The sequence below is a fragment of the Akebia trifoliata genome, chromosome 4 (assembly GCF_017979445.1).
Source record: "Akebia trifoliata isolate Shusen 1 chromosome 4, ASM1797944v1, whole genome shotgun sequence".
Classification (NCBI taxonomy): domain Eukaryota; kingdom Viridiplantae; phylum Streptophyta; class Magnoliopsida; order Ranunculales; family Lardizabalaceae; genus Akebia; species Akebia trifoliata.
The window spans coordinates 28,179,381-28,193,843 of NC_141378.1; the positions used below are offsets into that span (position 1 = coordinate 28,179,381).

General features: G+C 32.4%; 1 pseudogene; it reads left to right on the forward strand.

Moving 5' to 3' along the window:
- Positions 1-1,839: 1,839 nt before the first annotated feature.
- On the forward strand, positions 1,840-2,771 carry LOC147404658 (protein RER1A pseudogene; annotated as a pseudogene).
- The last annotated feature ends 11,692 nt before the right edge of the window (positions 2,772-14,463 follow it).

A 14,463-nucleotide genomic window follows, 5' to 3' on the forward strand; every position in this document is an offset into this window, starting at 1 on the left:
GGGGGGTTCTCCAAAAAATTAAAGTCAATCAAGCAAGACTAAAGTCAAGATATTAAAGTCAATCAAGCAAGACTAAAGTCAAAATTAAAGTCAATTAAGTAAGACTAAAGTTAAGATATTAAAGTCAATCAATTAAGACTAAAGTCAAAATCTTAAAGTCAATCAAATAAGACCAAAAGTCAAAATCCTAATAGAGTTTTAATTAAATAATAACTCTATTTAATAGAGTTCTAACCAAAATCTAACTCTACCTAAAACAATTCTAATTAAAGTACAACTCTACCTAAAATAATTCTAATTAAAATATAACTCTAACTAAAAGAATTCTAATTAAACACTAATTCTATCTAAATCAACCCTTAAAAAAATCTATAAATAGGGGTCCTCACACTCTATTTTCGTATCAAATCATAAACCCTAGGAGAAGTAAATCAAAAAGCCTTCCTAGCCTCCCATAAACCCTAATTTTGAAGTCCCAACTCCTTACCTAACACCCATACCTCAATTTTAGCTTGAAAAACACTTAGAAACCCTTTAAAAACACCCCAAAATTCATAATAAATTCGAAGAATCCAAATCCAAGAAATAGATACTTTGCCTCAGAGATCAAAAATTAGATCCGGAGACAGAATAAAACAAGGAGTAGGGTATAAGGAGCAGTTTTTGTCAAATCTGAGAGAATAAGATCTTTGCGTATCGAAGGTAAAATTTTTATTATTTTTCTTATCTAGGTTTTGTTGTTAGCAATGTAGTCTTATTTGGTATAAGTAGAGATCGGCATTGGCCGGGCGGGGTTGGTGCCTAACACCTTCCAACCCCGTAACGTGATCCCCGGACCCGTATTTTTCTTCGTAGATTAGTTTATTTGCCCTTTAGAGTCAAAGTTAGGTTCCTAGACCGTAATAACTAGGTGGCGACTCCTAAACCTCAATGGTAAAATGTGGATCCGCGCACCCCGCGGATCGAGGGTGCTTTCAGTGACGACTCCACTGGGGACATTGATGATCAAACTTGAAAAATCCCAAGTATGGGAACATTGCCATTGACATAGTTTTTTATTTTTATTTGATTCTATTTAATTTGTAGTTAGTTTTTCTTTATTGTTCGTTTATCATTTTTTTTATATATTGGTGGGTCCAGTCATTAATTTTGGTTCAATTTTGGGTACGTTAATCTGGCATATTATTATTTTTATATAGTTCAATCGAGAGTCACTTAGAGTGACTTTAAATAATAATACCAAATTTTAATGGATAATTTTGTTGAGGGTGGAATAATGATCATTGAGGATGGAATAATGAAACGAAAGGGATTTTTTTTTAAGTTATTATTCCTTTCGGAGTATGTCGATCCGCTTTTGGATAATAAAAGATTTTTTTTTCTTAAAGAAACATGTTTGATAACGTTTTCTTTTTTTTTTTTTAAAGAAAGAATTTTTTTTTTTTGATTAGTTGTTTGTTTTTCGCTTATTACTTAGGTGTTCAATTTTTTTTTTAAGTAGGCAAGACATGCTGCCCATTGACAGCATATAGAAAGAATTAAAATAGTTTTTCAACCCTTTTAAAATAGTTTTTTTTTTAAAGAATCCATTTTCTTCTCCATTCAACTCTGTCAGTCTCACCAGAAACTTACGAATTCCATTCCTCAAGGGTTCCAAACCCATATTTTGGTTTGTGAAACTCGAACGATCTAGAGCTTGGTCGTTTAAGCTTGCTTTCACCCTCAAACCATCTTCTTAATCGGTTTTCAGCCATGTTCATTGTGTTTTCAATAGAAATCGATCGGCCTGTTCTCTCAATCCAGTTGAACCTTCCATTCTAATTGGTTTTAAGGCCATTAATGTTTGAAGAAAATTTCTTATCTCATCTAATTTATAGACGAGAGGAACAAAACCGTGGAATCAGAGCCATTGATGATGGTGTAAACCAAAACCAAGGAGGACTCGATCCCTCATCGAGTTTCATAACTGATTGGACCTATTCTATTACACAGCGATACCAATATCTTCTCGATAAATCAACCCCACACATTCTAAGACGTTGGATCTCATTTGTTGCCATCGCCATCATCTACAACATTCGCGTCTACTTCATTCAAGGCTTCTACATCATCTCGTACGGTGTCGGGTTTTACATCTTCAACCTTTTGGTTGCTTTCCTATCTCCTAAGGTTGATCCAGAGATTCAAGAACTTGTTAATGGACCTACACTTCCTACAAGGGGATCTGATGAGTTTCGCCCCTTTGTTCGTCGTCTCCCCGAATTCAAATTCTCGTATTCGATCACAAAAGCGTTCTGTATTACTTTTGTTATGACATTTTTCAATGTATTTGATGTGCCGGTGTTTTGGCCGATACTCTTCTTTTACTGGATGGTGTTGTTCTTCCTCACAATGAAGAGACAGATATTGCATATGATCAAATACAAATATGTACCCTTCTCCCTAGGCAGGGGCGGAGCCAGGTTATTGTTCTCGTGGGGGCAAATTACAGATAGAAAAATTTTCTGATTTTCTATGGGGGCAAAGCAGTAGAATGTTAAAAAAATTTGGGGGGACAAATTACAAATAGAAAAATTTTCAAAACTTCTGTGGGGGCAAAGTAGTAGAATGTTAAATTTTTTTTAAAAATTATTAATACCTCCCTATTGATTTTAGAAATTCTTGTGGGGGCAATTGCCCCCACTGCCCCCACTGTAAATCCGCCCCTGTCCCTAGGCAAACAGTGTTACACCGGAAAGAAAGTTGTGTCCGGGGATCAAATTTCTTCATAGATATTGGAATTTCAGGATCTATGGGGGTCTGGTGGGAGCGAAAGAAATCTGGTTTCTTAATCATGGGAAAATTTTCAAATTTTCTTTGAGGCAAACTCCCTAGGATTGATTCATAGTAAAGATGTGGCTAGGTTAGATAGGTGGTTGGATGTCCTCTTCTTTGTCTTCTTTTTTTTTCCCTTCATTTTTGTTTTTTTATTCCACATCACATGTTTGAGCAATGCAATGCTGTTTAATGAAAAAAAACATTTAAAAAATATATAAATAAATAAATAATAGGCGAAGGGAAGGACTACTAACAACTTATATATGGCTCCTAGGAGATGTTTTGTTGTCACACCAATACACCATCGAGATTTATTTGGCATGGCAAATATTGGTGGTTTTGTTTTAATTTTTTTTATATAGTTTTAAAAAAAATGTGCTCTTTTAAGTTTTTTTTTTTTTTTAAATGAAAAATAATAATTAAAAAAATGATTTTTATTGCTTGATAAAAGTCGATTTGTTTTCTAAAATGTTTTTTTTTATATATTTTCTTTTCTTTTTCTCTCTTTCAATTTGTTTAAAGATCATCGTAACCTCTCATCCCAACAATTGTCACTTCATTTTTAATTCAATATCCTCAGAAATATCAATTTGGCTAAGGTCACCCCAAAATAACCCTGGATTGGACTATATAAAAAAAAATATATATCCCGATTAGATTGCATGTTTGATTCAATAATCGAACCCGATTTCATGATTGCTTATCTAACGTGCCATAATATTGATTGATAGATGTGTTTGACATAACTGTTTTAATCTTAATTGCGATATAATGTGTTTTGTATACCTTGATTAATATTCACGTGGCATTAATTTTATGATGATTTAATTGGACCTGTGGACCTATGTGCTTGAAAAAGGCCCCGGGCACACCCCACCCTATTTTGCACATACCACGTGCACGTTTACTGTTTTGCGTACATACACGTCCCATATAGCCAACGTGGCACTAATGAGTGGTCCGGTCTCTTCGGAGATGCGACGTCATTCATGAAAATCACAACTCCAATCACGTACCTTAGGGTATATCAAACTGGGACATCAATATCGTCTGATCAAGTGATTCTGAGAGGTATATTGATGCACCTAGGTTGGAGCAACTTGAGCCTTTGACCTATTGTGAGCCACACAGTCACATGTTCCGAATGCCAACGTAGTACTAGTACGTGGTCGGTCCCCTCATGGGATGCCAAACCATTTATGAAAGCTACAACTCTTGACTCGTACCTGTAGGTATATAAAAAATAATCTAAGTATATTAATTGTAATTCTTGGTCAAAATCGGTGTCTAAGCGAGATCCTGCCCCGTTGTACCCTACTGTACGAGGGGGATAGACTACGTCTATTCTAGACGAGAGGTATTTAAGTGGGCCCTTTCTCAGTATCGTGCGCCACTTATCAACTAGGGATCCAACTGGCTATTTTTTACTTCAGAGAAGTGAGTTGAGATTTTAGATTATCACCTATACTGTATATCAAACCAAGTCACCACGGATCGAGAGGTATATAGGTGTGTTTGGTATATAGGTGCACGTAGTAAGCTTAGAGTCTAGAAACCTTCCCCGTAGGTCACGACTCGAATTTATTGTGGATGTTCCCGGGTTGTTTATTGAATGGAACCTTTTGATTGATGAGTGTATGTGAATGATGTGAATGATGAGATCAGAGTGTATGATTGTCCTCAAGGATCAAAAATGTTATTTTTAAAAATTAAAATGGGTGCACCGACCCAATAAAGAATCCATTTTCTTGCAAAAATTCAATAATGACACAGTCCATCTCGATCCAACAATCATGAAGGACCGGGCCATTTAAATCAAAATGAAAATCCAATTTTCAAAGGAGAAAAATAATTTACAAAAGGAAAGTATTTTTCAGAAAAAATGTTTTCTAGAAAAATTGTTGTTCTCTAGAAAAAACATTTTCCAGAAAAAATATTTTCCAAAAGAAAATAGAATGAAGGAAAGATGATTCCAAAAGATATATTTTTGCATGAACCTTGGAAATTTTCTTTTTTGCATGGACTTTGAAAATTTACTAAAATGTATTTTTTTTAAAAAGAAAATGACTTACAAAAAATAATTAGATTTGTGAAAGTTTTATTCAATGAAAACATTATTTGTCAATAATTTTCAAGAGTGCAATAGAATTATTTTCCTTCTGAATAATAATTGCATAAATTTTCAGCGTTCATTTAAAATGTTATCAAGGGGGTAATACTGGAATTGATTAAATTCACATTTGATGGAGTTACAAGGTTGTCATTGTACCTAAGCTCAATCGTCCATCATCTAGTTAGGGTTGTAAGTCCGGTCAATTAGAACAAATGTCAGTATCAAGTCAACAGTCAGAAATGACCTCAAGATTTCTCAACATCGCCCAGTTGTTCCCTAAAGATCATAGTGTTTCATATCCTACCAGTTGTAAGCAATATCTCAGTCCTCAGTCATAATCAAACTCGTGTGGGTACTGGTCTTGAGTTTTCATGAGTCATTTGGGTTAGTTCGAGTCCTTTTTTTTTAGCAAGGTCATGTCTTCTTTAGATTGAGTTACTCTTTTTCTATTAAGTCGAGTTAGTTTATCAAGTTTATAAAGGTGTCTGTCGCCCCATCTAATAAAATTGATTGGATAAAAAAAAATTTTGAATACCTCGAGCGCATTAACGAATTAACTGATAATCTGATAGATTTCTCTCCTGAACAAGAAAGATAAGAGTCGGGTTCAACTTTTAATCAAAAAAGCAAAGGTCATTGACCTCAGAACAAAAAAATAATTCTCAAGAAATTCGGATTAGAATTATCCTATCCCCAAAGGAGCACGAAGGGGTAATGAATTACTCAGAAATTTCAAAAGACTTGAGGTGCAAGCTTAGCTGTCGTTCAACACGAAATAGATACTCGTCTATATCGATGAAATCATAGAAGATGTTAGAAAATATATCAGTGCTATTCTCACGGCATCTCAAGTTGTAAAGTTCATTCAAGCGCATATTCTCAGTCAATATGGAGATACATTTTGAACTGATCTCTGATAATAGGTCGTACTTCAAAGCTCAAGTCATTATTCTGTGTTCAAAGTTGAAGATCCGATATCACAAATCATCCTCCTACCATCCTCAGATTAATGGAACGGTTGAAGCAGCTAGTAAGTGTCTCAAAACAATCCTCAAGAAAATGTGTTAATCACACCAAGATTAGTTAGAGAAGTTCCCGTTCACACTAGAGGCACATCATACTTCAATGCAGTCCTCTATTGAAGCTATTCCCTACTCTCTAGTATATGATATGGAAGTAGTCTTACTAGTTGATATAGAAATCCCATCTCTTAGAATTTTGTTGGAAAGTCAGTCGTCAGAATCAGATTGGGTTCATCAACGGTATAAAGAATTAAATTTGATTGAAAAAAAATGACTAAGAGCTTTGTACCACGTGCAAGCTTATCAAAGAAGAGTCGCCCGTGCGTTTGACAAAAAGATCAAGATCCGTCACTTACAAGTCAGGGATTTAGTACTAAAAGAGAATTGAGTACCTATCTTTGACCCTAGAGAAAAGTTCAAACCAAATTGGGGAGGTCCGTTCATCATCAAAGAAATATTACCAGGAAAAACTGTCAGCCTTCAAGATCATGATGGAATCGAATGACCAGAACCAACCAACCTTGACCAAATTAAACAGTACTACATTTAAGGGGGCCATCTTTGACCGAATTAATTTCTTGTTATCCACTTCAAAAGTACAGTATCTCCTTTCTCAGCCCTTTGCAGTCTTTTTTCAAAAAAAATAAAGTAAAAAAAAAAAAAAAACCTTTTTATTCCTTAGCCCGATCACCTAACCCAGGAGAGGAAAAATTCGAACTACGTTTTGGTCTGATCCCAAGATTCTGGGGTACGTAGGCAACCTGAGAAGTTACTTCAGGCCCGACCACATCAAAATAAAAAAATAGATTCCCCGACAATGAAAAAATCTAAAAAGAAAAAGAAATATCATTCAAAATGAAGAAGAAAATTTAAGGAAAAAGAAAACAATTTAAAAGGAAATGCCACACAAGGGGCATTTGGGTTTTGAGCCTCAAAATTCCTTTCTTTTTATATCCAGTCCTAAGCTTACCTATAAAAGTCCTCCTAAGTACCGTGTGAAAAGTTAGGAAGATACAAAACATGATCAGACAGCAATTCCATAAAAAATAAAAAAAGTCTACTAAGTTGAAAACCCGAAAAGGGCAACTTAGGCAAAAATTAAGACAAGCTCGCAAGGTTGAAAATCCGAAAAGACGATCTTGGCAACAATCAGAGTAAAGAAAAAAGAAAAGGGCTCGCTAGATTGAAAACCTGAAAATGCGATCTAGGCAAAAGTTAGAGCAACAAAGAAAAATAGAAGAAAATCTTCGGGGAGTTAAAAGCTAAGAACGGTCCGAGAAGTCCGAGTAATCAAGTTCAATACTTAGCTTAAATCAGGCATAGACTCGGAAGACACAAGTATCTTGTCTACGATCAATCTGAAATTTTTACTTTCCCAAGTTAACCAAGGGAGATAAGGGTGAATTTTATGATGAGTCTCGAAAGGAAATAATTTTGTTCTCTTGAGCCTGACTCAAAACCTTCAATAAAATTAATCAAAATTAAAAGTTGAGTCTTTCTTCTTTAATATAACTTTTCCCCTTTATACTAAGGGCATTTTTTTATGATGTGTTCAATTATTTTCAATGCCATGTTTATGGTCAAACTAGGGGTATTTATTTTTGAGCAATGTTAATCCTAAAAGATAATGAGAACCCCAAACTTAAGGTTACCCTCTTGATAACATTTTTTCGAAAAACTCTTGAGGTTCAAAAGAAATAAAAACTCAGGTTTTAAATTCATAAAACTTTTAGATAAATCTTTGAGGTTCAAACAAAAGCATTTTGGATCTCACATGGGAGATTAGGCATTCATTCTATCCCAGATCTATTCATTTCCAGATTCAACCCCTCTTTTTCAGATTCATTTTCAATCGTTCTTTTCTAGATTTATTCCTTTAGTCTCAGTTTTACTCAGTCAGATATCGTCGAGGGCTTTTTCAAAATTATGCCCAGATGCCGCTGAGGGTTTTCTCAGAATTATGCTCAGATGTCGTCGAGGGTTTTCTCGGAATTATGCTCAGATGCCGTAGAGAGCTTTCTCGGAATTATGTTCAGTTACTGCCGAGGATTTTCTAAGAATTATACTCAGATGCTGAGGTTTCTCAGAAATATGCTCAGATGCCACCGAGGGTTTTCTCGGATCTATGCTCAAATGTCGTCGAGGGCTTTCTCGAAATTATGCTCAGTTACCGCCGAATTCAATTTCTTAAAAGGGCAAGATATTGGTGATAAAATCCGATTTTATCTTATGGTGCCATCCTCGTAAGGGTACTTTTATTACTATGTGCAAATCAAAGTGTACAATTTAATCATTCAAAATCAACATAGAAACCCATTGATGAGAGTTGCATTGGTGGTGCGAATATTACCTCCCATTCTAGATGGGGGATGAACAATCTGAGTCAACTCGGGCCACCGACACCAATTTTGATGTACGAACCCAAGAGATCGGAACAGTTTCATCCCACTATTATCCTTCTCTAGAACTATTACAATTCAATCCTTCTCGGATTAAATTAAAAAAAATTATTACAACTTCAAGTTCCTAATACAATTTTTTTTAGTAAAAATAAAATGAAAGGAAAATTTTTCAAGTTGTTGTCTTCTTGGTAAGGGAACCGAGTTGGTGAATAAAAATTCCACGAGTCGCCTTTCGTCGATTCTTTCACGTAAAAATAATAAGATTATCCAAATTAGAATAAAAACAAAAAAAATCAAATATTTTCACTACAATGTCCATGATGTCAAAAACTTGCTCCTAGAAATCTAGAGGCAAATGTTGCCACATCATCGCTGAATACCAAGGACCTACTGCTGAGCGATAAAATTTTGATGAAAATCAAAATTTCTTTTGAAACAATTTTCTACTGTATCAAGGATTGTAATGAAAATATTTTGGTATCTAATTTTGTTCGTTTAGTATCTATTTCAAGCACAAAAGATTCGATTTTATTTCGAATATCTATCGGGTTCTTTTTGAAATGAAAATGAGTCGAACTACTAGCCCGGGCAACAGTGTCAATTTGTTCGAGTAGTTTATTGTAGATGGAAATTGAACAAATAATAAAAACTTGGTGAGCAAGGCTCGTTCCATAGGGACAATAGTCGATTTAGATCTGCTTTTGATTAAAAACCAAAATAGATTTTAAAAACAAATTTAAACAGAGTAGAGAAATTGCAACTAGAAGTAGAATGAAATTAAAGCAAAAAAATGAATTTAAAATAATGTAAAAGAAATTAAAAAGATCAAATCAACCTTTGCAAGCAAACTTAACAATCTAAACAACTCGAATTCAATCTCAATCCATGTAATAAAACTCTTTTTCGTGGATCGGAGGATAAACCGATTAAACCTCTTAGATGAAACCAAAATATAGGTGAATATTGAATTAAAGTGGTATTATCATATTTCTATCTCAAGTTGTCACTAAGCATGATTAAGCTTACTCTCATCTAAGCATGAATCATTAAAGTGAGAACAATTAATACGAATCAGATAATCCAGACTTAATAAATTTCACACAAGCAGAATTAAAATAGGTAATATATAATTACCTAAAAAATATCAAGAAATACTCACTCCGGTATCATTGATCTCTCTATGGAGAGTCTAGCCGATCATTGCGAGGAACAAATTACAGCATTAGTAAAATAAAAAAAGTATGGTGGAGAAGAGAATGAGACAATTCTGTGTTGCAATTTGATTCTCAAACTTGAAAGTATGATCAACTATAATGGTGTTACAAAGAGAAATTAAAGAAGAAAGGTGAAAGAAATAATTCTTGAGCTCTCACTTCTATAAGGATTCTCTCTCTCAAAGAAAAACTAGAAAATACAAAGTGAAAATAAGGAAGAAAAAGCGGGCCCCCTTCCTTTGGGACAATCCTTCAATTTATAGATTTTCTTTTCCGGTTATTGGGTCGAATTTTACCTTAGTTGATTCTAGAAAGGCCCACAGTCGCAACGGTTAAAGAGTTTGAAATGTTCAGCACAAATCTTGAGACATAACTCCTTGAGGTTATCGTGGCACACCACAAGGGTGCCGCAACGCGATGACATGAAAGAGTTGGGGGCTGGCTTTTGGTTGGCTGCTCCCATTTGTCTTGAACATTATAACAAAAATTGTTACAAAATTATTTATCTCTGAAATTTACCATTTTTTACCTGCAAATAGTAAGAAATGTTATTAGCTCATTGATTTTGGCATATTTGTACAATTTGTGTTTATTTAGGGTAAAATACCAATCTAATGTGGATAATTTCTATGCAATTATGATCCTATAATAGACTTTATGGGACCTGATCAGTTACTACAACTACCACATTTGGGTAATCATTTATTTAGTTCAGATTGACCGTTGATTGTGACCATAAGGTACAAGTCCTTTCACGAAATGTCTATACATTTGTCTACTACTAGACTGTTAATAATCATTGATTAACCATCTTCATCTATGCCTATCAAGCGAATATGTGATTCTAATAATACATCTCTACTCATGTACAATCTACATTTATATTACATAGTTCATTGATAAAAATAAAGAAAAATCTCCTAGATCTTTAGTTGTGGAGACCATTCTCATATGCATCTATACTACATAGGAGGCTAGTATTCCAATTGTATATCTTAGGATAGTATGTCACTCCGGAAATGACATGACAGACTATCCTCTATAGGTATTCACAGACTCTTTAATAGGTCTCAAAATAGTTATATATATGGGAAGCGTTCAGAGGCCCTAAATAAAGTCAAATAGTGTACCAAACATTTTTTCCAAATAGGGTTTAGAAGTTTCAAATCCTATATATATGGTGAAGAAATCATCCTCACCAAAAATCATCTCCTACTAAAACTTTTAACCCTAGTTTACAAGTTGAAGAATCATGGATCATTCGATTTTTGCAAACCACTTTTGATGGAGTTAGAAGTTTTGGAATGGGCTGATTTTTGGTGAGGATGTTCTTCTCTTCATAAAGATTATCCTCACAAAAAATCAACCCATTCCAAAACTTCTAACCCAGACATTGAAAAAATGTTTGGCTCTCATTAGGGCATATATATATATATATATATATATATATATATATATATATATATAGGGAAGCATTCAGAGGCCCTACAGAGAGCCAAAAATTGTGCATATGGGTTAGAAGTTTCAGAGTGGGCTGATTTTTTGTGAGGAAGATCTCTATGGTAAAGAGACCATCTTCACCAAAACTCAACTCATTTTGAATCTTCTAACCCTTGTTTACAAGTTGAAGAATTATGGACTTTCCGATTTTTATAAACCAATTTTGATGAGGTTAGAAGTTTCATAATGGGCTGAGTTTTGGTGAGGATGATCTCCTCGTCATATAGATCATCCTCACAAAAAATCATACATTCTAAAACCTCTAACCCATACATTGAAAAATATTTGGCACAATGTTTGGCTCTTTTTAGGGCCTTTGAACGCCACCTATATATATATATATATATATATATATTTATACTTTTTTTGTTTATTTTTTTAAAATGAAATGGAAAATAACATATAAGTGTGTATGGAATGGATATCCGAATTCCAACCATGCAACGACCCAACTTGGTAAAAATAAACACAGTACACATTACCTCATGATAATAGAAACATAAATGTTAACTCTAGATAACCACTCACCAAGACATGGAACCAAAAAGATCTTACACTCTCATTTATAAAACATAAGACATCGCACCTAGAATGTGATCCTTGAATTTTTAACATTCCAAACCATTTTATTTTCTCATTTTCAATCAATACTTTTATATTCTTTGAAAGAGCAATTTTAATAAATTTAAATATCAAAATTCATTTTGTGAAAGTATTTGAAAAAAATGGCCAAAAATAGTTTATGTAGGCAATTTGGGGCAAAGTCAACAATGGTTGGTCAAAGTTAAGAAAAATTGGCGAAAATTTGACTAAGCATTGAAAAAGTGATTTTTCAAAGTTCTTTAAATGTAAAATGGATTTTTAGAAATGGAAGTCTTAAATAAAATTATTTACATCATGTAATTTTTAAAATCTAATTCATTTTAAAAAGTTTAATCGAAAATCTTACAAAAAAACAAAATTTTGGATTTTTTTTTTGAGGCAAAAAATTAGATTTCAATAAGTTGAGATTTGGATTTTTAAACCATTCTCATTGTTTTCAAATGGGTGGAAATTTTCTTAATTTTATTAAAGAACTTAAACTAAATGGAAAACTAAAATTTATGTGATGTTGAGGCAAAACAATGTTGTCAGTGGCAAGTTCAGTGCCACCAAAAAAATGTTGTCGGTAGGTGTCGGTGCCACCGACGGTATGTTATTGGTGTCGCCAACATAATGTATTTTTTTGTGGCAGAACCAAATTTCCGTTGGTGACAAGGTTAGTGCCACTAACAGACACAAACCAGACTTAAATTTTCCTTCAAAAATTCATCCGATTTTGTCCAAAACTCAATCAAACTTTCCAAATATCAATTTCAAACTTAGATCCATAAGAAAAACATCAAATTCAAGTTAATCTAAGCATGAATTTTGATACAACGACACATCTAATATAATAATATAATATAATATAATAATATTAATATTAATTATACATAACCCCTTTAACAATTCAATGATTTCAAATCAGCTCCTCTTCTATGAATAACTATACTTAAATCTAATTTTATAAAAAAAAATTATTTTATATTTAAGTAGTAAAAAAATAATTTAATAATATATTTTTCTTTTCTTCATTATGTCTATTGCTTAGACAAATTCGAACTATGTACCTCGAATTTTTGAAATTCCTTGCCAATTTTTCTTTATTGACCAAAATACCCTTTAACTCTAAGCTCTTTTGAAAAAATTAATATTTTCATAACTTATCCTATTAAATTCAGATTTAAGCATATTTACAATATAAATTATATTTTTTATCCTTTCGAACTCAACGGTAATGTCCATTTGATCAATAGAGCTTCTTATAAAATTTTGAATTTTATCTACTTTGACTAAACATTTTAAATCTCCAATCATAGTCATGGTAAGATTTCCTGAATTGTACGTTTAATTTGTCAGATTCTCCTTTTAGAAAATCTCTATTTAAATCCATAATGTTACGATTTATTTTTAATATTTTTTCTAAATTTAATAGGAAAGCAAGTCAACATAATTGATTTAATTTTTTGATATATGTAATAAATTTTCATGGCATTACAATAGTGATGGTAATGATGAATAAGGTGATGGTGGTGTTGATGATGGGGATGGTGATGGTGATTATCAGAGTATTGATATCAACTATTCTACAAGTCTGTAACTCAAATATTCTTAAAAATATATAGGGATTGGTTATAAATTCAAAAATATAAATTGCAACATGTCAAGTAAGTAGGAGGGCTACTCCAAAATTTTGAAGTGACCTATCGCTTCAAAGTAAAACTTTGAAAAGTAAATTGTTCATTACAACTTTTAGCTCTTGCTTCAAGAAACTAAGTCTAGGAGAAGTAGAAATCCAAAGCTTGGGAAGCTATGACCAAGGGAAGCTTGTCTCTAAACAAAACTAAAAATATATTATGTTGTTTGTTTGAGAACTTCTTGTTGTTGGATTCTATCAAATTAACCAAAATTCCCTTTCATTTGTAAAAGGCCATCAAATGACATATATTGATATTTTAAATAAAAAAAAAAATAGGTATTAAAATAACCTTTTGAGGATCCAAGTATTAAATTAATATTAAATAGTACTTAAGTATAAAAACTTCAATAAAAAAAATATTTGTCAATTTTAAACAAAAATATAAAATAGTTAAAAGATTCTTGAACAAAAAATAATTGACATAGCATAAAAAGCTTTATTAACATCTAAACAAAATATAGAATAGTTTAACAAGCTAGACTAACATCCAAACAAACATATAGAATAGTTTAAGAAGCTAGCTCAATATCTATACAAACATAAAGAAAATTATAACATAAATCCGTACATCAACATCTTATTCTAATACATTTCTTAATTAACATTGAAATAAAAATATTACTACTAATACTCTAATAAAAATTAAATAAATATTATAAGTAAAGTATTACATCCTATCAATGCATATCTTAGATTATTCTTTTTTTTTCTAGGTCCTACGTAAGTTTCTTAGTAGCTGCATTATCCTCATTTTCCTCTACTTCATCAACCCATAAAATTTACTTTCATGTCACTGAAAACAATTAATTCACATATATTAATGAATTTTATTTTCATTGAAAATAAGTAATTCACTTATAAATAAGTAATGAAACTTAAATGATATTAATATCCAAGATTACCTCCAATAAAGCACATCTATAAAACATTATTCTATCATTTTTCTTTCTATAGGTTGTTAATTATTTCATAATTTAGTTATAAGAAAAATGAGGAGGTGCATAATGTCCCATCAATACTACATGCACATCACGACTTACCAGAAAAAGGAAGTATAATTTCATTGAAAATAAATTTAGAAGTGTAAAAAAGAAATATAGAATCCTTCATAAAA